The sequence below is a fragment of the Dermacentor silvarum genome, chromosome 1, assembly GCF_013339745.2.
Source record: "Dermacentor silvarum isolate Dsil-2018 chromosome 1, BIME_Dsil_1.4, whole genome shotgun sequence".
Lineage (NCBI taxonomy): Eukaryota > Metazoa > Arthropoda > Arachnida > Ixodida > Ixodidae > Dermacentor > Dermacentor silvarum.
Genome location: NC_051154.1, coordinates 229547862 through 229572092, shown reverse-complemented (window position 1 = coordinate 229572092; position 24231 = coordinate 229547862).

Here is a 24231-nt window from a genome sequence, read left to right as displayed (position 1 = left end):
TGATCAGGTCGAATGCTTTGGAAAAATCAAAAAAAAAAAATTTCGAGCACCATTTTCTTCTCCTCAAATTATTGTAATATGAATTCCTTTTGGGTCAGCAGGGCTAATTCAGTCGACCTATTTTTGCGAAAACCAAACTGTGCAGGACTTATGATATTAAACTGATCAGTAAATGAACAAAACCGTGTTGAGATCACCTTCTCTAAGCCATTTCAAAAAAAAAAACCTGCAGCACTGATACAGGTCGGTAGTTTGAAAGATCATTCTTATTGCCTTTTTTAATATTATATATACTGTGGCTTTTCCGTCTGCATGCTACGTGGGAAAACGCCTGAAGATAAACACAGATTAAAAATGTACTCTCGACAAGGTGCAATTGTGTCAATAACAAATTTTACCGGCGCTATTTGAATACCAAATGCGTCTACGGTTACTTAAGGACGAAAACGAAAAAAATAACTTCCTGCTTTGTAACTCCCCTTAGGAATATTGACTGACTGTTCGGTGAGTTCATATACAAGAGGTTGGTATTGTCTGATAACTGAGCAAGGCACAGAAAGAATTCGTCAAAAGCGTTAGCAAGATTAATCCCTTTTAGTTCAATGCCATTTTTTTAAAGTGTAGTCGTTCTTTCTACCTTGGTCCCGGCTATCGAAGCGAGTGTCCTGCAAATTTTATCAGGGCGTCCAGCCGATGAGTTGAAGATAAAAGTGATAATGTTTCTTAGCAACCCTTAATTCTTTAGTGACGCAGTTTCTGTATTCCTTAAATGTTTTCAATGCCTCCGGCGATTTACTTTGCATGAATGATCTGTACAACCTGTCTCTCTCATTTATAAGCTTAAGCAGGCGCTTATATATCCATGGCTTGCGGTATTGTTTTGTGGGCTTGAACGTTTTCACCGAAAACATGCATAATGCTATAGCATAACATGCTATTTCCATAAATTTTCATGAACATGTCATAGACCACATCTGCGTTCTTTTTCTTTATACACATCATCCCAAAAAACACTGGCAAGACAATATCGGAAAGTAGACAAAGTAATAGCATTTATGACCCTGTAAGAAAACGTTTTATGCGGTTGTTGTTGTTTTTCAACTGCAGTGGCAATCGATATGAATACAGGTAAGTGATCACTAATAGCGTCTACCAAAACACCAGGTTTTACAGAAGACATGTCAAAGTTAGTTATGAACAAGTCCAATGCAGTCCCACATGTTGCCGTAACTCGCGTAGGCGACGTAATGACGTTTTGACAGAGATGGATATGTAACAGGGATTCCAATTCAAGTTTCATGTTATTCTGAGCAATCATGTTTATATTTAGGTCACCGCCAAGAACTACTCGACAATTGTTGATGTCAACAAATTCTAACAGTGAATCTAAATATGATAAAAGAAGCAAATAATTTCCTGATGGCGGCCAGTAGCAAACACAGAAAATTACATTACTGCATTTGACAACAACAGTTTCGTAGTGCTGATTAGTGCAACAGAATTCAGAGAGAAGCAATAAATTTGAAACAAGCATTGAGACACCTCCGCCACGTTGATCACGACGGTTCATGTAAAAAGGTTTGTAACCAGGAAAATTATACACATCGTCTTCCGAAACAAACCATGTTTCCTAAAACACGACAATATTAAATCGACATTCCATTCTGCCATAAAAACAGTCAAGTTCGTCTCTCGTGTTTCTGCCAGACCTAAGGTTAAAATATATACAACTACAGCAATTCAAACCGTGGCTTCGGATAATTGTATCTAAGTCAGATAAATTGACTCGGTCCATGAAAAACAACACAAATGAATAAATATGTTAGCTATACAACTCAACTGCTGCATAGTTTATCGAGGTCAGCCATGCAACGAATGACAACCGCAGATTCATTCTCTTTCTTTCGAACAAGAATTTTTCCGTTCGCATGCCACGCGAAGCGATAGTCATTTGCACTCGCCGATTCCTTCACGCAGCGCAGTAACTGCCGGTTCTGTGCGGTCATGTTTTCACAGATTGAAATATTTGATCTCATGCCTAAAACTTTTCGCTTTTCAATCCATCTGTCTCGCAGAGACAGCTGTGAAAATCGCACGATGATTGCGGGTATTTTGCCTTGTCTCGAAGCCAATCTATGCACGGCCTCAACGTCACTGGCGGTCAGCTCTGACAAGCTAACTGATTTTACCACATCATTTATCTTTGTTAGGAGGTTTTCATTATCAGTTACCGGTATTCCATGCACTTCAACATTCAACTTCCTGCTGCGCCATTCAAGGTCGTTTACTGAGGTTGCTGAATGTCGCTTGGGATTGCACCGTCCTCCGAGTTTAGAGACTTTTTTTTTCTTCAAGCAGGTTATTTCTTTTTCCTGGGCAATTCGACGACTCAGTATTTCATCGTATTTTTGAGACATTAGCTGAATTGAAGCGTTCACTTCTACTTGTCCCGGCAAGCTAGCAAGCATGTCTAGTTTGCGAGTAAGTTCTCCCAAAAATACCGAGAGGTCGGGATCCATCGCCTGTCCCCTTGCTGCGTTAGCTTTCGGCGCTATGCACGCCGAACGTCGCCCCGCCTTGCGCCCGCTCTCGCCTTTGCATTTATAGGTTGCTTCACTGCAGCAGGAACAATCACCGGGATGGTAGCCGTACTCACATTCGGAGCATTTAATGAAGCGCCCATCTACGGGGAGGGAGCCGCTGCAGAAACGGCATTGCCTTTTCATGGCCCCACTAGGTGTATACATAGTGCAAACAGCACCAAACGACAAGCCACTTGACACCAAAAATACCGTATATCAAGCAACACGGGGGCAACACAGGTGGCGGCGGCAAAAATACGGGGCCGAAAAAGTATTTAGGAATGAACTTCCGTTTACCAACCTGCGAAGGGTGGAATAAAGATGCGAGGGTGCGTCCTTCCGCCACCACCGTCACCACCCGTGTGAGCTGGTCCATCTTGAATGCCATGAGCGCGACCAGTGCAGCCAAGATGAGTGTGGCTCGTGACGTGAGCGTAGGCCAGAAATCTCTAAGATGGTGCAGCTGGATGAGAAAGTTCAAAAAGAACGTTGGTTCATGCGACGTGCCACGAGGCTCCAGGAGACCCCGCTGGGCAACATTATGCGGCCAGGTAATCGGAGGTATCCACAAACCTGCAAATTCTCGAACAAAGATGTTAGGGGTTGTCCTTTGGCCACCACCCTCACGGCCCCTGTGAACTGGATCAACCCCACGAGCGCGACCAGCAGAGCCAAGATAAATATGCTTCGTGGCGGCCAGGAACCTTGCACACGGCGCAGCGCTTTCCATTTTGAATTGGGCTGCAAAGGTTCGAATAAAGATGTAAGGGGGCGTCCTTCTGCCATCGCCGTCACCGCCCGTGTCATATATGAACCATCCAGCCACCAATTATGAACTATCATCAAACGTACTCTGGTGGCGGCTGCGCATGGCGCGCCCGCGCGAGCCCTATCTTGTTGCGATGGGGACAGAGTGCGCCGAGTGCTGACAGCTTAGCGCCACTTAGTTCGCGTTGAAGCAGACCCGCGGGCCCCTATGTTGAAAGCGATCTGCGGTGGGGCCGAGGAGTGATAGCTTCGTGTGCGCTGTATTCTCGCCATTTGGTTCGCATTTAAGCGAGATGCAGAACGAAGGTCCATTCGCTTGCTGCTGTGGGCCCCATCTTGAAAGCGATCGTCTTACGCGACGGAAGGACGGCTTTCCTCGTTGGGTAGGCACAGAAATCCTTACGCATTTAAAAGAGCATTCGTAGCGCAGCGTGCTAAAGCGCCGGGCTGCCGTGCTCGTGGAACCCGTGTGACGTGGGTTGGATGCCGACCATGAAATGAAGGAATTTTAAAGTTTTTTTTTCTTTTTTGTTGAATAGGTCGGGGAAACGGTTACATACCCAGATGGTCGCAAAGTAAGAACTGTGTGAAAAAGTACAAGTACTCTAAATGCATTAAAACCAGCCGAGTCGCAAGAGGTATTTTACTCGCCGAAAGTGGCGATAATTGCGTAGTCAAGGAGCTGAGTAAATTTATCGGCCTGCAGGTGTCAATACCGTGGCGGGCTCTTAGCTCAGATGCATTTGATGTAAAGACTCGCCTGATTAAGAGCCACACCACGAGAAGCTGCTGGCCGCGGCTTCTTCTGTTGGTATAGCAGTGGCGGAGGTGTAGCCAGGCCAGTGCCGGAAAACTGTGTGTCTTCAAGGGGTAGTGATGGGCTTAGAACCGGGCGCTCCTTCTCGTCTTCACCCAAGGACTTTGTAACCTCGGTTACACCATCGGCCTCTTCGCCCTTTTTGAGTACAGGAACAAAGATTAAAGCGTTCATGCTGGTGGTTAATTTGAGGGTCTAGCTAGAAAAAATAAGCCGTCACATTGTCGTAGCCTCCACGTGGATATACAAAGATTGTTTGCGATACGTTTAAAATTTGAAATCATGTTTGAAATAAGCTAGTTTCTCGCGATCGTTTCAACGTACACCAGTAGGTTTCTTTTTTTACCTTATTTAAAAAAACACTCATAGCGCCACAGCTCATGTAGAAATCAAGTACGGTATCCGGAAGCCAAGTGCTTCAAACATCTATACTTGATGGCCCAGTTAAACCAATCACCTTGGGATTAGTTTAACCACTGCAGCGTGCAATTTTTATGTTTTAAACTAGGTAATAAAGCAATTATAGAAATATTAATATTTTGGCTGAAAGTAAGTCGATTCATTCTAATTAGAGGAAGTCTGTAGTTAGAAGAGTTCGTAATCGCTTCAGACATGCGCTGACGCTCCTAATTACCGCTAATTAATTCATACCGACCGAGTTCACCTAGAAAACCGAAAGTGAAAGGGTGAAGATCGGTATCACTACACTTAGCAGAAGCCCATAAACGAAATCACTGACCCAGTCACCTAGTCGCTTTTGTAAACAAGTAATTGATAAAAGCTAAATGCGAACAGCAAAGAACACAAGTTAAACTGACAGCCACGGACGAGTTCCGCTATGAAAGTGCAATGAAAGAAGAAAAAACGAAAACAGCGAAGGAAATACTTCTGGATCGACGAGGTCTACAATCTCGAGCAAATATTTGAAGACCATTGGTGGCAAAAAAAAAAGAAATTGTTTGCGAAGCGCATAAATACAGAACTGTACCAAATGCTACATTGAATGTGCTTGTTGGGCCAATGGAGTGCACGTACTGAGTACGCGTTACATGGCCGCGCCAGAAGGAAATTTGCGCTGTCGTCAAACATTTGCTCGCGAGGGTACCTCATTTCTTTTCTATAACTCGTGTATTGCCCGCTGAGGGGCAGTGAAAGAACTTATGCACTTGAACATCCCTGTCGAAAGCAGTTTTGCGAAGCATCCGCAAGAATGTCGCTTATTCAAGAGCAACTACCATTTCTATTGTAAGAAATCTTTTTCGTAGCTACCTGGCTGCAAAATAACAAACGTTATCAGTATTACGCCCGTATAGATACTGGCAAAAATATGAAATATCAAAATTAGAATTAGCACTCTTGATGTATAGCTAATGAAAGTCGCGCAGCGCCGCTATCGACCGCCTTGGCATCAAATAAAATGCACGAAAAGGTACACGCGCATATGTCTCACAAGTGCGCTCATTCTATGCCTGACCGTGAACACGCCCAGCAGACGTTTTGTGCTTTCAACGGCGACTTCATCAACGATTGTATACCATCTGTAAAGCACTCGTAACTGAATCTGCAACAAGAGCCACTGCACATGACGGTTAACTACAGATGACGGCGATACCCAACGATTGTACGAGTGTGGTTTGCAGCTTTGATAGCCATCTTAAATGGTGATCGACGCTCGAGTACGCGCGCTATGCCGATGCGGACGTACTTACATTGGAAAACGGAGCGTACTCAGAGGGACGCCATCGCTCCGAGGGAGGTGTCATCTCGCCCCGGCGTACATCCAGCTTGACGAGGTCAAACGAGTTGTCGAGTGGCTGCTCCATGTGGTTGTCTGCGGTTGCACACAAGCAGTGAACACAGTTGGACTATGATGTAGATTGCAGCTTGGGTAAACCCTGTCCAGAGCGCCGCAAAACAAGGAAGGGGTAACGCGACAACAGCTGCATGCATGCAATTTCAAAATTCGAGCAGTTGCCAAGTGCTTTCACAGGCGAAGGAGGGACTTCGACACATTACGTCAATTACGTGTTACGTTATCGCGACACGAGAAGAGATTTCAGTCACTCGACGGCAAGATTGTGCGAACGCTAGAGAAACCAGCTGCATTTCTTTCACGGCTGATCGCACTTGCTTTGTCAACTTTGCGTTATTATTTGCACAGTGGCTAGGGTGCACGCCGTTGTAGAACATACCGTATTAATATTAGCACCTTGGGCTTCTTTACCAAACGCCTAAAGTTTACTTCACGAGTACAGCATACTACGAGTATGGGATAGCATAATTATGTATATACTGTATACGGTGTGTGTGTGTGTGTGTTTTTGTATTTTTTTGTAAGTTTTACGTAGTTTTTAAAAATTCTCTGTTTCCGGCAACAATTCTAGTCCTCGAGCTGGATTATTCAGAGAGGCGGACATTACTTGCAAGATAAATAGAAACACATTTTCAACTAATTAACAAAAATTTGCTAATTAACTTCCTAATTACTTTACGGTGCATATTGCAATTTACGAATTATAGCCGGTAAGTTTGCAAGGCGTATTCACGTGGAATTAATTTCCACAATGACATCAGTTTGGAGATATGCGCCATCAATTTCGGCGTAGAAGTGACGTTCAACTTTTTTGTTTTGCAAAACGCGCTTTTACACATTGAAGCACAAAAGTGAATGAACACCCATGTATTTTGTCCGACACATTCGGAAATAATATATCGAAACTGGTGTTCTCCTAGAAATTCATTTCAAGTGGATACGTCTTGCAAACTCACCGGCTACAATTCGTCAATTGCAATATGTGACGTAAAGTAATTAATTAGGAAGTTGATTACCGAACTTTCTGTTAATTAGTTGAATATGTTTAGATTTCTGGTGCTAGTAATGTTCGTCTCTTCGAATAATCCAGCTCAAGGACAAGAATTATCCTATCTTCCACATGCGACTTTTTTTTTCCGGGAAACTGAAAAATTATCACCCCGTATGTACTATACCGGAAGCTTCTGCGAAGACTTCAACAATTTTTTTTAATCACCTGTCGCAGATGGCACATTTCTAATTCTTGAGCTGAATTGCTCGAAAAGGGGGGGGGGGGTACATTATTTGCACGAAAAATCGAAATGCATAACTGACGCGCAAAAATTTACTAATTCACTTTTTTAACTAATTACCTTTCGGCAAATATTGCAATTTACAAATTGTAGCCGGGGAGTTCGCAAGGCGGATCCACTTGCAACGAAGTCTCAGGATGACACCAGTTTCGAGATATTAATTCCCGAACTTTGCGGAGAAATGCATTGGCATTCCAGTTACTTTCGTGCTTCAGTGCACAAAACAACGTTTTGGTAGAAAGTGGAGCGACAGTGCATTTTCACCGCAACTTTGACGGCGCCTATCTCGTAAGTGGTGTCATCCTGAGAATTGGTTTCGAGTGGATCCGCCTTGCAGTCTCACCCACTAAAATTTGTAAATTGTAATGGGGGCATAAGGTAATTAGTTAAAACTTAATTCGTAAATTTTTGTTAATTACTCCATTATGCATTTCAATTTTTTTTGCAAGTAATGTCGGCTTCTTCTAGTAGACCAGCTCAGGGGCTAGAATTGGGCTATCCGCCACAAGCAATTTTTAAAAAAATTGAAAGTGTTCGCTTAAACACCCTGTATGTACGAGTAGCGTGCCCGAGCCTACCGACTTCGGCGGCTTTTTAACCGCGCTCCTCAATTTATTTATTTATTTATTTATTTATTTATTTATTTATTTATTTATTTATTTATTTATTTATTTATCGTACCTTACAGGTCCATTAAAGGACATTGAGTAAGGGGGGTTACAATCAGAAAATACAATGAATGGAAAAAGCAGTAAAACAAATAACATAAGTACGTATCAGGTGTGAAAGCAATGAACAAACGAATACAAGTAGAACTAAAATAAAATCCTGCCAAGACACTTGTAAAGAAGTCCCGCAGAGCGAGAATAATAGAAACACTAACAGTGCAACAGCGACACATCATTATACAGTAATTAGTCATACAGAGCGTGTAATTTTTCACGAAAAGCATCCCGGTTAGATAACATAGCGATATCATCGGGAAGGCTATTCCACAGGGTGATGGCACGTGGAAAAGCAGATGAATTAAACGCTTTAGTTTTGCCAAAAACACGCTTGAAGCTAAATTTGTTATGAAGGCGGCTTGACGTGCGTTCAGGTGTGTGAAGTGGCAGAAAGTGTGACGCATCATTGTGAACATACCGATGGAACAGACATAACAAGGAGATAGTTCGGCGTATATCCAGTTCTTGGAGTGAGATATCTAGCTTTAATTGGGTTACGCTAGTATGACGGGCATAATTACGGGAAATAAACCGTGCAGCCCTGTTCTGAATACCTTCCAACATACTAATTAGATAACCTTGATGAGGAGACCATACAGACGAAGCAAATTCTAGTTGCGGACGAACAAACGAAAGGTAAGCTAATTTGCGCACATTGGGAGGCGAGTTGCGTAGATTTCTACGAAGGTATCCTAGTGTTTTGGATGCTTTAGAACAGATAGCAGATATATGCGTGCTCCATGAGAGATCCGGTTCAGATGAACACCGAGGTATTTATATGATGAAGCTTTGGTAACCACGCTACCATTTATGGAGTAAGAAAATTCGGAGTTAATGCGCTTACGACTAAAGGAGAGCACCTTGCATTTAGATGAGTTCATAGACATCTGCCAGGTGTCGCACCAGTTGCAAATTAGTTCAAGGTCATTTTGAAGGGAAAGGTGATCATCAAAATTGTTAATAGTACGGTAAATGATGCAGTCATCAGCGAATAGCCTAACAGATGAAGATAAATCGCAGGGTAAGTCATTTATGTATATTAAAAACAATAAAGGTCCGAGAACACTTCCCTGTGGTACACCGGATGTTACGTCGCAAATGTTTGAAGAGAAGTTATTTACTACGGTAAACTGCTGACGAAAAGATAGAAAGATACGCAGCCACGACATTGTTAAACAGTCTAAACGTAGTGCGGACAATTTCGAAAATAGGCGACAATGAGCAACCTTGTCGAAAGCTTTGGAAAAGTCTAAGAAAACGCAATCAGTCTGTTTGTTACAGTTCATGTTAAAATGAAGATCCGTTGTGAGTTCGAATAACTGTGAGTCGCATGAGTAACCCTTCCTAAAACCGTGTTGCTTAAAGAAAAAAAAAGTGGTTAGACTCAAGGTGTTCATAAATATGTGACGCTATAATATGCTCAAGCAGCTTACAGCAAATACAGGTTAGTGATATTGGTCTATAGTTTCCCGGTGTGTGCTTGTCGCCAGTTTTGAATATCGGCACAACCTTAGCCACCTTCCAGTCATTAGGCAACTGTCCAGATGATAATGATTGCCTGAAAATGTCACATAGAATTTGACTGGAAATAGCAGAGGTATTTTTTAATGTCTTTGAATTAATACAGTCAATGCCTGATGAAGTAGAAATCTTAAAACGATCAATTAAATTGGCAATGCCCTTCTGAGTGATCTCGATTAGTGTCATGAATGCAGAGATTTGATCAGGTACAAGAGGTACATTAGAAGAATCCTCAGTGGTAAACACAGAGGAAAAAAACTCATTGAATACGGTTGGACATTGTTCTTCGGGAACGGGAGTGTCTCCTTCGTGTAAAGGGATGTTACTGGTAGAGTTACCAGGTCCAATGGCTGCCCAGAACTTTTTCGGGTTATTTTTGATAAGAGAGGGCAAATCCTGAGAAAAATATTTATTCTTTGCAGTGCATAAGGCTTGACAGTAGGTGCGCAAGCAATCCGTGTACGCATTCCAAGGCAGGGCATCTTTATTGCACTTAGCCTTATTGTACAAACGCTTCTTTTTGTTTCTTAGTCTTCGTAGCTGCTTACTGAACCATGGGTTTCTGCTGTCGTTTTTTATGACAACTAAAGGAACGAAATTCGCGACGAGTTCTAAAATTTTACGTTTGAAAAGATCCCAGTTATCGTCTACAGTCCGTGAATTAAACGATGGTCGAAATATAAGTTTAAAGAAATTCTCAAGTTCCTTATTTATGCTGCTGTAGTCAGCTTTATTATAGTCGCGAATGGTTTTAATAGTGTTACAGCTAAAAGGTGAGGGAACAGCAATTTTGAATTGCAGTAGCCTGTGATCACTAAAACCATCAATACACGTTACCGGTCCTGTAGTCTCAGGTGCATTTGTTAGTACTAAGTCGAGGAGATTAGTTCCACGGGTAGGCTGGTCAACGACTTGCGATAAATGATAGTTAAGTGTTAAGTTTACAAAGTCGGTGGAAACACGGCAGGAAGACGATAAACCTCGTCGTGAAGGTGTAACGTTATCAGGGTCGAAAGCATTGCCACTACCATATTCGTCAGCTCATTTACCCGCACAGTCAAGTAAAAGAGCAATCTCAACAAGTGTCTTGCCTTCCAGAGTTTAGGACGGGGTAGCAAGGGCAGGGGCAGATGCAGACACCGTACGTTATTGAGGAAAACCCGTCGTTCAGCTTACCCCTATGGGACTCGACGCTCTCTTCCAGGCTGGAGCACAATGAAAACCGCGTCGAATTAGCGCGAGCCATGGCTGAACGCTCCTCCTTTGGCTCAGACGTATCTTCAATTCAGCTTGTTCTTGTTCCCTTGCTTGTTCGTTCGTCGCTTTGCTAGTGATGATGATGATGATGATCCTTAATCATGGCTCGCACCCACTGAGGGGGATAGGCCAAGAATCGGGTGGCAGTATGTAGCTAAAAAAATTCTATTTGACAATAAGAAACGAAAAGTTAAAGAAAGCAAAAACCAAAACAAAGGAAATTTGGTATAACTAGATTAGTGTGCCAGCGAGCTGTCAGACTAACTGAAGGGTGAATTTTAAATGAGGTTACAATCAACGTCAGAATAAATACAATGTTACTGACGAATTTGGAGAAACAAATTCCAGTGAAATTAATACTGATCTAATAGGTAGAATAAAGTTACAATAATTGGCAGGGTAATCGTCTTGTTCCAGTTAACAATTCAAACACTGCGCAACAAACGTCTCTGTGACCATAGCCGAGGGTGGAGGCCCCAAATAATAATAATAATAATACTGGTGTATTTAATCTTAATCCAATTTTGCAGAGGGGAGCTTCGGGTAATATCTTTCTCTGGTTTGAATAACGTCGGCACGATAAAAATTAGTGGTCTATTGTTTCAATTTCCTTACAATTTTGGCACAGTGATTTCTATGGCGTCTTGTCTCGTCTCTCAAACTTTGGCTCATACCCACTACGGGGGATTGACCAAGAAGCAGGCGGTTTAAACCATGTTTATGAGAAATTTAACAAAAACTAAATCTGCATAGCAGTTATAAAATATTATTAAGAATTTTGAGATAAAGTAATTTTGGCATAAAGAAGTGAAATAATAGGAATAATTCATATGTCTAGAAATTCAACAAGATACTCTTGTTGTATCTCTAATGAAATTGTAAACTGCAAGAAAAGCATCCCTGTTGCTGTGTCCCAGTGAAGTCACCCCAAAGGAGAGAATGGTTGGCGAGGTTAGTAATAGGCCAAGTTTTCGGAACGAAATTTCTAAGAGTTTTCTTTCTTTTAAAAATCGGCGGCATGAGAGGAAAAAATTCTCAATCTATTCGGATTCATTGCAAAAAGAACATCGAAGGGACACAGCGAGACCAGGTGGGGGGGGGGGGGGGGGTGTATTCTGTAAGAGTCCTCCCAGTGGACTGTCCATTTCGGCTGTCGATGATTGGCTCCAGCTGCACAAGCGCGACGGAGACTCGCTGGCTCCTTCTCTCTCGTGCTGCTGGAGCCAATCGCGACAGCCGAAGTGGACAGTCCGCTAGGTGGACTCATACAGAATACCCCTCCAGACCTGTTTAAAGTAAAAAATTTAGAGGCGGTATACCGCATCTCAATTTTGTAATAGAAACTTCTAATTGCCTTAAAGGACACGAATTATTATTCCACGGGAAACAACGATGGTGAAATTCAGAAGACGATGTTAAAATAGATTTTGCAGAATTTTTTTGCGATATAGAGAAATTTCTGTACCTAGCCGCGGTGACATAAGCTGATGTCGGCAAAACAGATATGACAGGGCCATTAAGGGATGCTCGTGCGAGTGAATCAGCCATTTTATTCGAGTGCAAACCATGATGTCCCGGTAACCAAAACAAGTAGACTTGCCGTAAGTACGAAGGAACCATTGAACAAAATGTTCGCAGAATTCTTGTATTTGACGAGGCTGTAAGTGCTGTGCATACAGACAGTGATGTCAGCCGCAATCACAGCTAATGACTCGTTTTGGGGAATCTTTCGTAGTTTTGATATAATCGCTATTAGTTCTGCCTGCAAAATGGGTGTGAAGTCGGGAAGGCGAAGAGAGTAAGACCATTGAAGAGATTCAGATGAGATGCCCATTCCTGCCTTCTCAGTTCACAGGGAAGCGTCGGTAGCTATTATGTTGTCAGTAGCCGGCTGGTTTAGGTGGTCTTTTAACATTGTTACGGCCTCGGGAGAGGGTTAAGGGAGCGTTTAATGATTAAGGCACAAAGATGTAGCTCCTTGCGATATACTGGCTGGTGTCTTGTCTTGTTTCCTAAACTTTGGCGCACACCCACTGGTGTCAATCGTAGGAGCAACGTAGTCCTCCTCTTTCTCTTCTCCCGCTTCCCTCACTTTTCACTGGCAGTGACACGGCGTAACATTCCTCCTCTCCCAGACGAAGCCCGCCGGGCAAGTCACTCCTGCTTCCTTCGTGTGAACGGCTTCAAGCGGGCAACATGCGTCACCTCAGTCTTGAATGAACGACGGCCATTTGAAGTGAGACGTGCAATTGTGTAGTTCACCTCACTTAGACGATCGAGGATAACGAACGGCCCGGCATAGTCTGCAAGTAGCTTTTGGCTCAAGCCACGTCTGCCTATTGGAGTCCACAGCCACACGAGGTCACCGGGAACGTAGGTAACATGCTGGTGTTCACTGTCGTAGCGTGTTTTAGAGTGGTCTTGCGCGGCCAATGTACGCAAGCGAGCAAGTCGACAAGCCTCTTCTGCACGACACAAAGTCTCTGTGATAGACAAATCGTCATGGATGACAAAAGGAAAGATAGTGTCCAGCGTATGACGAGGTCGGCGCGTGTATAGAAGGAAGAAAGGGCTGAAACTGGTCGTTTCGTGTTTCGCAGAGTTGAAAGCGTACGTCACGAACGGTAATACTCCATCCCAGTTCTTGTGGTCCGAAGCGACGTACATTAATAGCATGTTGATTAACGTTCGGTTTGTGCGCTCGGTGAGGCCATTAGTTTGTGGATGATAAGCTGCTGAGTGTCGATACTTGGAGGCACACGAACGCAGCAATTCTTCCACAACATCGGTAGTGAGGTAACTGACATGAAAACTCACAAAATTAGAGGAGAAAAGCGCAAAGCTTCGAGCCCAGCGCCAGAAACTGCCACAGAGGAAAAAAGAGAAAAAGTAAAAAACTCGACACTCAGAATAGCCAAGCTAGCAACCGCAATGAACGCGCGCTTTAAGGAGCTAGAAGCCAAACAGGCTGCGTTACAAGCAGCTACTGAGGCTCGCATCACCAGAATCGAAGGCGCGATCGAAAACATGCTGTCCGGCGTTAATCAGCTCAATACAATTAACATAGGCACACTGACACAGCAACAACAACAAAGCCCTCTTGCACAATCGCACCTCCTAGTTAGAGGTGATGTGCCTAATAATACTAGCTTAGATCAAAGACACCTAGCAGAGGGCCCAGTCAAAACACATGGACCACGTGTGGAAACCCCTACGCGTTCCTGATTGCCAGTGACCAAATTATGATCTGGCAATGGAACTGCAGAGGGTTCCGTGCCAAAAGACGCGATCTCGAATATAGGATCAATCACTCTAAACTCAAACCTGATATTATTGCGCTTCAAGAAACTGGCGTAAACGCCAAACTTGTTGGCTACACAACCTTCAATGCGAAAGTGACGGAGGGCGGTAATCCTTCCATGGCACTCATGATACATAGAAACCTCAACGCAAACACGATAGAACTCGGGATCGAGGATATATCCTACAACTTCGTAGAAATCCTCCCCAGAAAGAAAGCTTACCCAACCTTATACATTCTAAACGCCTATCACCCCCCAAAGCACAGGGGCATAGTTGCCTCCAGACTTATTGTAAAGGCGCAGAAACATGCCAGATGCTCATCCCAGCTGAATTTATAGGCGAAGCCTACATTTCCGACTTTCTCAAAGAAAGAACGGCAACCATCCAACTGGGTGAAGTGCGTGGTCAAAAGCTTACTCTAGGGACAAGAGGCACCCCGCAACGTGCCGTCCTCTCACCCCTACTCTTCAATATCACCATGATGAACCTACCACAACAACTAAACAGGATACCACACATCAAACATGCCATATACGCGGACGATGTTACCATCTGCACAAACAGCGGCTCGGATGGTGCGATAAATGACGCGTTACAGGAGGCAGCAAATGTTGTGCAAGAGTATGTCAGACACAACGGGCTAGCATGCTCCCCCACGAAATCCGAACTCCTAATCATTACAAACAAAACCAAAAAGACGCCAGACACTGACACCCAACAACAGGCACCGATCAAAATTGTCTTAGAAAGCGGCCCGGTTCCTCCGGTTCTGACCAATAGAGTGCTGGGCATGCTTATTCAACACAACACGCAGAATACCGCGGCCCTCACAAAACTGCAGAACACCGCCAAACAAATTTGTGGACTGCTCAGGCGAGTGGCCAACAGACACAGAGGAATGAAGGAGATGGACTTGTGTAGGTTGATTCAGGCATTCCTAATCAGCCGCATAGTCTACTCCTTCCCCTATTATCATCTCAGGAAATCAGACAAAGCTAAAATAGAAGTTACAATTCGACAAGCGTACAAATGGGCACTAGGTTTGCCTGTTTATACCAGCACCGAGAAGCTCCTCCAACTTGGAATGCACAACACCCTCGAGGAGCTGATCGAAGCACACAAAACAGCACAAATAATACGGCTATCGGACACGATGACGGGACTACACATCCTGAGTAGACTGAACATTAAACCCATACAACACCCTAGAGGAGCTGATCGAAGCACACAAAACAGCACAAATAATACGGCTATCGGACACGATGACGGGACTACACATCCTGAGTAGACTGAACATTAAAGCCATATACACCACGGGAGGCAGAGCACCACTACCTCCCACAATCAGACATTACATAATAATCAAGCCAATACCCCAAAACACCCTGGCGGGCAGACAAACTACGCGAAAAGCACGAGCAAGACCAAACCGCGGTCTTTGTCGATGCCGCCAACCAGGGACACAACACATACACCCTGAGTGCCGTGGACGGAAAATCTAGAATCGTAAATGTGGCCTCAACTAGAGCCGCATCAATCAAAGAGGCCGAAGAAGTGGCCATAGCGCTGGCCATCATGAACCCAACTACCCATACTGTCCTGAGCGACTCTAAGAGCGCTATTCTCAGCTTTATGAGGGGTAGTGTGGTACTAAATACAGCCAAGATCTTGAAGAAACTTCAATCAGGAAGACAGAACAAAACTCAATCTTATCTGGGTCCCCGCTCACTCGGGAAATCCCGGCAACGAGGAAGCGCATAAAGTGGCCCGAGGTTTAACAAACCGGGTCGCGCTCTCCTTGGAACCGGACCCCCCGATGGGAGAGGTAGTGAATTCCTACAACGAACTTACCAACCTATACAAAGAGAACAGGAGAATATACCCAATACCACACAGCAACTTTACGAGAGCGCAGGCCACTATCCTTCGCCGATTTCAAACTAACAGCCTTATCACTCCTCATCGCTTAGCGATCTTCACAGATGGGGAGGTTGACCCAATATGCCAAAACTGCGACAAAAATGCCATAGTAAACCAAAGACACATCCTCTGGGAATGCGAGGGTCTTCCCCCACCCAGAGAGCTTCTGCCAGCTCCCTCTGAAACGACATGGGAGACCCTAATACGGTCTCCTGAAGAAAAGCTACAAAAAGGAATCGTTGGCTGGGCGGAAGAGGTCGTCGCTGACAAGCGGCCACCTACAACGCCCTGAAATTTTTCTTAATAAAGTTGTTTCCTCCTCCTCCTCCTCCACAACATCGGCGATAAATTGGCGACCACAGTCACTTATTATCACGCGACGTGGCCCGTACGTGTTGGAGTATGATTGAATGAAGCATAAAATCAGAAACCTGCGTAGCAGTGGCGGAGGATAGGGCTGCGGTTTCACAATACCGCGTCAGGTAGTCGGCACACACAATTATCCACCGGTTGCCTCTTGAAGAACGCAGAAACGGCCCGATCAGGTCTATGCCGACTTTTTCAAAAGGGGAACAGGGGGGCTTTACTGGCTGTAGGTGACCGACTGGAGCTGACGTAGGTCGCTTGTGCATGGCTCTGACACTGTGTACAACTGGCCACATAGGTATCAATTGTTTTGCGCATTTGAGGCCAGTAGAATCGTTCTTTGGTGCGACTAAGTGTTCGCGCGGTCCCTAAGTGACCAGAGGTCGGGTCATCGTGCGTAAAGCGCAGAACAGATGTTTGAAGAGACTCTGGAACCACCAGTAGAAAACGGGCGCCCGTCGTTGATAAGTTCCTCTTGTAAAGACCATCTCGGACGCAAAATCGGCCTTCCGATATAGGCCCCTGTTTGGCGGAGAAAAGAGCGTTCAAGCTTTGGTCTTTGCGCTGCTCTGCGGCGAATGTCAAGGCATCGGGAAAGTCAGGCGACAGCGAAGCGATAAGGTGGTCAAAGTTGTCGGCTTCACAGTCCGTCTTACGTTGTGGCATCCTAGAAAGGCAATCCGCGTCAGCGTGTCGACGACCACTCTTGTACGAAATAGTGAACACATATTCCTGTAGACGAAGGGCCCATTGCGCCAGGCACCCGGATGGGTCACGAAGATTGACCAGCCAGCATAGAGAATGGTGATCTGTGACGATGGTGAACGGGCGAACATATACGTACGAGCGAAACCGCTGCACGGCAAATACTACCGCTAGGCATTCTTGTTCCGTCACAGTGAAGTTGCGTTCCGGCTTGCTTAAAGAACGGCTTGCGTACGCGACGACATGTTCTTTGTTTCTAGAGCGCTGAACGAGAACGGCACCGATGCCGACGCCACTTGCGTCTGTGTGAATCTCTGTTGGAGACGAAGGATCGAAGTGCCGGAGTATTGGCGGTTAAGGTAACAAAAACTTCAGCTGGCGAAAAGTGGCTTCCCACTCACGAGTCCACTGAAACGGAGTGTTCTTCCGCAGAAGATTCGTTAGGGATTGAACGACATCCGCGAAACCGGGTATGAACCGCCGGAAATATGAGCAGAGCCCTACGAAGCTACGAAGCTGTTTGACAGATTGAGGTTGCTCGAACGATTCAACGGCTGCCGTCTTCTGTGGGTCGGGTCTAATTCCATCTTTATCGACGAGATGTCCTGACACCACTGTTTGGCGCTCGCCAAAATGACATTTCTTTGAATTCAGTTCAAGACCAGCCTTTTCGATACAGTGGAGTACAATATTGAGATGAATGTTGTGGTCGTGAAATGTGCGTCCAAAAATTACGACATCATCAAGGTAGCACATACAAATCTGCCATTTTAAACCACGCAGAATAGTGTCCATGAACCTTTTGAATGTAGCCGGTGCATTGCACAATCCTAACGGCATGACGTTGAATTCGTACAGCCCGTCCGGCCTAATGAATGCCGTTTTTTTTTTTTCCTTGTCATCTCGGTGCATCGGAATTTGCCAATAACCGGCTCTCAGATCCACGGAAGAAAAGTAGGAAGCGGAATGCAGGCAGTCGATGGCGTCATCAATACGGTGCAGCGGATAGACGTTTTTCTTGGTTACGGGATTCAGTCGGCAATAGTCAACGCAGAATCTCCCCGTACCATCTTTCTTCTTCACAAGAATGACATGAGAGGCCCAGGGACTCGTGCATTCTTTTCCCTTTCCTATAGCATCTCTTGCACTTGCTCGTTGATGATGTTGCGCTCGAATGGTGATACTCTGTAAGGTTTCTGCCGTACGGGATGCGCTGAAGTGGTGTTGATCCGATGACGTGTTTGAGACGCTGGAATTAAAGGCATTTTGCCACTTTTGGAGAAGTCGAACACTTTCAAGTGCTTGGAGAGAACGCCCAGGGGTGTGTGACGTTCGTTTTGGCTGAGTGACTTGCTGATCATTTGTAGAAGTTTAAAATCGGCTGAACCTTGAGAACCGAGATGTTCATTCTCGCCTGTAGCATCAACAAGCGCAACCAGCGTCGTAGAGGATTCGGGTTTGAAGACAGCAAGTTTCATGCCGCGAGGCAACACTGCAGGCTCCATTGAACTGTTTATTGTCCACACCCCTGCGCGGCCCTCAACTACAGACGCCACGCAATAAGGAACTAAAATGTTCATTTTCACACAGGTCACATGAATAGGTTCAAGCGTCGCGTTGAACATGGCAAGTTCGTTACTTGAACAGGTTACTGGAGCGCACACAGCAGAAAATGCAGGAACGACCGTGTCCTCGGAGACAAAAAAAGATGCATTCATTACGGGATGAATTTTCCAATAGCGCAGCTAGGAAACTACCATGCACGGAAAGGTTCCCACTTCTACAGTCAACATTTGCCCCACACTCTCGCAAAAAAATCGATTCCCAAAATAACGTCATGCGTAGATCGTGCAATAACCGCGAATTCTGTGGGATACACCTTGCCGCACAAAGACACGTCCACAGTGCAAACTCCCACCGGACACAAGGCATCACCGCTCACACCACGGAATGCCGCACCACGGCTCAGACAAAACATCACTTTCAGTCCAAGAAGGTTCCTAAAATTAACACTCATCACAGAAATTGTCGCGCCTGTATCCACAAGTGCCATGGTAGGTACCTCATCAACAAGTACATGAACTTTGTTCTTCGTCATAAACACTGACGGGGTATATCTGTCGATAGTGTCTGTTATCTTGCGGCCTCACCCCCATTGGTCGCGCCGACGCCGACTAGTTTTCCGGCGGCGGTGACTGCGTGCGTCGCCGCGGCGATGGGGATCGTCGAGCACGTGGGGCTGGTGGCGGCGTTAAGCTTCGATCAGAGGCCGGTGAGGGGTAGCGTAAACTGGTGGGCGTGCGTGGTGGCCGTGGCGTAGAGAACGGGTGGTCGAACGGCTGGGGAGACATGAGTAAGGCATCTCGCTGGTATGTAGGGGGTGCTTGTAAAATCGCGAGATGTGACCCGGGACGCCGCAGCTGTAACACACCGGCGGAGGTCGAGACACCCGCGGCAGCTCGTGGAGTGACCAGTCCTGTCAGAAGGCATTGGGTAGCAGTATCGCTCTTCATGGGGATGGTAGCCAGCCGGCGTTCGTTGAGTGAAACGAGGTGAGCGAAAACGCCGTTCGTAATTGGAGGGTGTCCGATCGGAGTACTCAAGTGATCGCAGTGTGCCCTGGCATTCATCGACGTCTGCTGCATTAACTATTGGCTGCCATGGGGCCGGAGCGGCTGGCATTCGCGCGAGGGCTGTCTCCCTTGCATAGCCGTCCTGAAAAGCGCTGAGGCAATGAGAGATTTGCTGACATCGAAGCAATTCTTCCCGTACAATCTGGCGTATTGTCGACGAGAGGTCATTAGGCGACATAGTGTCGACACTAGCCACTTTTGGGACGTTTGACAGACGACCAAATTTTGGAGCTATCCATCGCATCATCAGCGTTTCAAATGTGCGACAGTGCTGCATCACGTCGGACACGGAGTTCAGGTTTTCTTTGCCGATCAAGAAATTGTAAACGCCTTCGACTATCCCCTTCAGAACGTGTCCAACCTTGTCCTCTTCAGTCATCCTGGGATTCACTATCTTGCACAGCTTCAAAATTTCTTCTATATGTGTGGTACATGTCTCCCCTGGAAGCTGTGCCCTCTGAGCCAATGTCTGCTCCACTTGCTTCTTCTTCGCGTTAGAATCGCCGAAGCACTTCCGTACTTCCTCAACAAAACGATCCCAAGTGGTGAACATGTCCTCGTGGTTTTCATACCACATGAGAGCGGTGTTTGTCAGTGAAAATACAGCATGACTGAGCTGCGCTGCCGAGTCCCAGCAGTTGCTTCTGCTCACCCGCTTATAGTTCTTGAGCCATTCGTCAACGTCTTCTTCTAGGTCCCGCCGAAGTTTGTGGCAATCGGTAGTACAGCCAGAGACCCGTTGGAGTTGCCCGCGATGCATCAGAGGTCTGGAGTTGGGACATCATCTCGATCGGCGAAGGTGGAAGTCCGGCAAGGCGGTGGCTGCGGTGAAGACCAGGGAGTAGAGCTTCCATCGTTGGGTTCGTATTACCCAGCACCGTCCACCAATGTGTTACGGCCTCGGGAGAGTGTTAAGCGAGTGTTTAATGATAAAGGCACAAAGATGTAGCTCCTTGCGATATACTGGCTGATGTCGTTACCCGCCGGGGTGGCTCAGTCAGCTAAGGCGTTGCGCTGCTGAGCACGAGATCGCGGCATCGAATCCCGGCCGCGGCGGCCGCATTTCGATGGAGGCGAAATGCAAAAACGCCCGTGTGCTTGCGTTGTAGTGCACGTTAAAGAACCCCAGGTGTTCAAAATTAATCCGGAGCCCTCCACATACGGCGTGCCTCATAATCATAACTGTTTTTTGCAAATAAAACCCCAGAAAGAAGAAGACAATTGGCCCACTTCCAATTTTCTACATTACAGGTGTCAGCGCTGTGTGACTCAGAGCATCGCGAGCACAGGGCTGGGTTTGTGCAAATAGAACGATGGTTATATTTAAGGCCAAACTACACGTACGCGTGCCGGCGCGCAGAAGCTCATGTCTGCGCGCCTTGCGTATACTTGCCGCGCCTCGCGAGTAATGGCGGTTTGAACCTACAAGACGCGCGCCAGTGCGCGTCCACATAGCTCACATTTTCGCCTTGGAAGACCTCTTTACGCGATGACAATCTCCGCAAGCGCCAGCACAGAAATCTAGACGTCGTAATTAGCGCAGCGTTCATTCGCAGCTTGTTGCTCAGATCTCTCCTAGAGTTTGCGGTCATAATCACGTTGTTTGACCCCAGTTCAAAATAATGTTCGCTCTTATTTGCTCGGGCATCATATTATAAAGTAGAGCGGAATCAGCATATTAATGCGAACTTGGTAAAAGCTTTCCTTAGTCGACAACATGGGAGAAAGCGCGCTTCAGGAACTGTCCTTAAAGGCGTCCTTCGCTCACCAGCGGTGTGCTCTGCTGCTCTTGTCGGCGCTGAGAACAAAGCTGCTTAGGCACCCGTGATTTATAGTTATGAGCGAAGAAATCGCTCTGAACTTATTCGCCACTAGAGATGAGCTTCCGCTAACTATGCCGCTCACCTTTTCGTCGTAGAATGTTCAACATATTTTAGGAACTTGCAAACACACCATAACAGAGACCTGCATCTTCTCATTGCACAAACTAACGGATACAGATGACAGCTTTTCACTCTGCGTGCTTTATTCATTGCGCGCCGTCTGTCACTAGTAGCAGACGACGCGACATGCGCCGCTGAGCACCGCTGTACAAAGCGCCACTAAAACCCCTATATATAAAAAGTAGCGCCATTCTTAGATCTTGTCGCCACTGCGCTCACCCCGGCGTTTCCTCTTAGCCGCCTCCTGTCGCCCCAGCCTCCTCCGCTCCCCCATTGGCCAATCCGTGTCACATGAAAGCACGCGTTGCGCGTTTGTGTGGAGGTTTTTTTTTTTTTTTTTTTTTTTTTTTTTCCCAGCAGCGCTCCGACCGGCCTGTGCGACGAAAGTGCTGTACGCATAAACGGATGAAACGTGTTAGGGACAAGAACTTCGTTGTGATGGCATGCTGCTGCGCCTTCAGTTGCCGCAACCAACAAGGCGAGGGCAAAAGGCTTTTTTCGTTTACCATCCGACGAGCGCAAACGCTTGCTGCACACTTGGTATTTGCGCCGTCTCCCATCGTCGCGTTGCTGCTTCCAAAAGGGCATTATTAAGGCCAGTTATTGACTGACGAAGCAACATCGCGCCTCAAAAACTCCGCAAGGCGCGATCGAAGTTTTCCGTGGATTTCCTCTGGTAGCGCGTTAGCCGTCGTCTGCCACGGCAGGTCAGACGTAGGCGGCGCCACTGTCGAGATCGCACCTCGATCGCGCTGGCCAACAGTGGAACGGAGGAGGAGGAAAGTAGTAGGCGCTACTTTTTATATATAGGGGTTTAGAGCGCCACCCAACCTTTGCGTCATAATGCGGAGATGTGGCGAACTACGCTTCAGACGGGTCGGTCCGCACACCTACTCCTCTAGCCTGCTGTTACTATGTGGACGCGTCTCGTTAGGCCTACGGGCGCCGGGATCGCAGAACGATCTCAGAAATTGGACGCGCTATGCGTTTCAAGTAAGCTTAGAGAAAGCGAAAGCTCATTTCAATAGTTACTGGCGATCAACGCGAGTGAGAACGTAGCCATCACGAGAATTCACGTTGAAGCGGGAGCCATATGGGTGCCGCCATATTAGACAACGCTATTTCTTAGCAGCGTTACTAGATAATGTTGATTTCTTTGCGTGCGTAAACATTAGATGTCTGTGATTGCGCCGCGCTTCGACGCGTACGATCTGTCCCGCGCCATCTGCGCATGCGTGAGGCGCCTGGGCGCGAGCTTACGCGCGCCGGCATGCGTATGTGTAGTTTGGCTTTTAGGCATTTCCGGCACTGAAGCAGCTGCGGAACAAGAACTCGCACTGTTTGTCGAAAATTACTGAACTTTTCATGGTAACTTGTCTCCTTTTAAGACACGCTTTACACAGCGCGAGTTGCTTAGGCATCGTACTTGTAAATGTGTGAATCTCTCTGTCGTCGGCTTGATTAGTAAAGATGACTTGCACTGATGTCATCCTAGCCTCCATGTTGGAAGACCAGCACGGCAGGCTGCGTTTCCTGTGACAGTTTCCCTTAGTTTGCCAATACCATCTAAACAGCCCTAATTTCAATCTCTTCACGGGAAATTGTCAAAAAAAAATGCTCGTTTTGCGAGTGTGCAGACGATTGCGCTTCTTACATCTTAGTTGCAGCACTCAAAGGCGCAAGAAAACAAAAGGGGTTAAACAAAAAGGGGGGGGGGGGGGGGGTAATCGGCATCAGGGGGGGAACCCCCGAACCCCCCCCCCCCCCCCCCCCCCCCCCCGTCGGTGCACCACTGTCTGCTGCTTCTTTTTCTCCTGCAGCGCGCAGTGTTGCCAGGTTTGGCTATATATAGCCAAATTGCATGGGCTACAGGAAAAACTTTTTGGCGTCGACTTGGACGAGTTGGCTATGTGGCTATATTTGGGCTACTGACAATCTGCGACTTGGCTTTGTTTGGGCTATAAGTGGCGCCCTAATCCACGCTCCAGAGGTGGCTCTGATCGGATGGAAGCAAATCTCGAAGGCTATGTTTTAGCCGGCCGCGTGGCTACGCGAGTGTGCCTGCGCGAAATGACCCCCCCCCCCCCCCCCCCCCCCCCCACACACACACACACACACACACTCTCCTACCCTTCCCTCTCTGCGCCGTTATCTGAGCCGGTGGCTTTGATCTTTGATGCACTTAAACTTACACCCCGCTTGACCGTTATGCACCCGATCCCTGGGCATCGGGATGAACCTGGGAGTAGTTGGTTTTTCGCAGTACACTGTACTAACATGGCTATGCTCAGCAAGGGAGAGCAATAACATAGGGTCGGGGGCGACGGGCGATCGTGGCGCCGACAGGAAAGAAGGGAAGCACGGGTGTATGACACGACCCAGTGTGCTCATGGCCATGTCTTAATTCTGGGTGAAGTATCGCGCCGGGCACAGCTTTCGACCTACTCCACGTATCTCGCGCGAAGCTTTACTGCCATTTTCCTTCTCCTGCTAGATGAATTTTTGTTCGTGCTTACATTCCAGATTTATTTCGATCGGTTGGACGTGAGATCGGATCCTCCTCAGAGAGGAGAATCCAAACATGGG